Source organism: Magallana gigas, chromosome 6 (assembly GCF_963853765.1).
Source record: "Magallana gigas chromosome 6, xbMagGiga1.1, whole genome shotgun sequence".
NCBI lineage: Eukaryota > Metazoa > Mollusca > Bivalvia > Ostreida > Ostreidae > Magallana > Magallana gigas.
In genome coordinates, this window is record NC_088858.1 from 47,781,845 (window position 1) to 47,783,481 (window position 1,637).

Below are 1,637 nucleotides of genomic sequence, written 5' to 3' on the forward strand. Positions count from 1 at the left end.
AAATAAAATTAAACCACACTACAGTCATGAACATGAATAGTATAGAACAAAACACAAACCAATACATGTATATATACATAGGAAGTCAAAACATAGATGATTGATCTATATCTGGGTTCTTTAAAAATTGAATCATATATCATGTACATATTATATTATTGTTTCTTTGTTCAAGGCATTTCAGATGGTATGTAGGTCATGATCCCAAGTGCTCTTCCTAAAATTATCAAATATCATAAAAACCATTGAGATCCCCACCATAATCCTAAGATATTATTCCTCCTTAGGTCACGGCGCATCAGATCATTATGGCATGTAAGTCATGACCCTAAGGGGTCAGAATTATCCTGACCCCCTTAGAATCAGAAATTGTCAATTATCTTTAGATAATTGATGTTTAATGATCCTATCTCTATTTAATCTTTATTATTAAGTCTCCCGAATGAAATTTTGAGACACTGTTTTTGTACGGTTCTTAATACATGTATTAGTATTTTTCGTCTTCTTTTAGTTTTGTCCATCCATTATATCATAAGAGGAGCTCTTGGATCTATGGTTTTTTTTTAGTGATAAACGTCAATTTTCTGCTACTTTGTGACTCCCTGGATGAAATTTAAAACCTTACTGCACACCTATAGGACAGTCCCTATCCTATCCCAAGATATGATGTGTCTATCCATTATATCATAAGAGGAGTTCTAGGATCTATGTTTTTTTAACGATAAACGTCAATTTTCTGCTACTTTTTGACTCCCTGGATGAAATTTAAATTTTTAAAACCTTATTGCACATCTATAGGACAGCCTCAATTATATCCCAAGAGACGACGGAGATACTCCAAAAGTTGTAAGAGGAGTTCTGGGAACCATACTTTTTTTGCAAAATTTTTTTTTGCATTTTTTGTTGCCCACTGATCCCCTTAATAAAAAAAAAATTCTGGAACCTGATCACACTTCAATATGACACCCCCAATCATATTCTAGAAGATCATTTGGCTACTAATGAAAAAAATGACGTTTTTGAAACCAGTTTTTTTTTTGTAAAAAAAAAAAACCGTCATTTTTCAGCCATTAAATGACCCCCAGGACAAAATTGAAAATTCCGAAACCTTATTGCGCATCTATAGGATACCCTAAAATATATTCCAAGAGATGATTTGTCTACTGTTGAAAATGTAGGAGGAGTTCGGGGAAGAAGGTTTTTTGTGAAAAAAACATCATTTTTTACCAATTATTTGACCCCCAGGACTAACAGAGAATTTTTGAAACCTTTTTACAAAACAACATGATACCCCAAATCAAACTCCAAGAGTTCAGTTTGCTGGTTTATAAGATGTAAGAGCAGTTTGAGAAAGTGACAAACGGACGGACAGACGGACGGAACAGGGTAACAACAATATACCCGAACTTTCTTTAGAAAGTGCGGGTATAATAAAACGTACAAACGAGTTTGTTTTATCTTTTCTGCCAAATTGAATTGGTACTTATACGCAATTGTAAAAACCTGTGTCTATGTTTTTTGTTTCATTTGCAATTCACATTATTTTAAACGATAAATCAAACCATCTAGTTTGTGCTTCCATATATGCTTAATATCATACTAGGCAGATTAATTTGGATAAGGATTACATGTAGTTA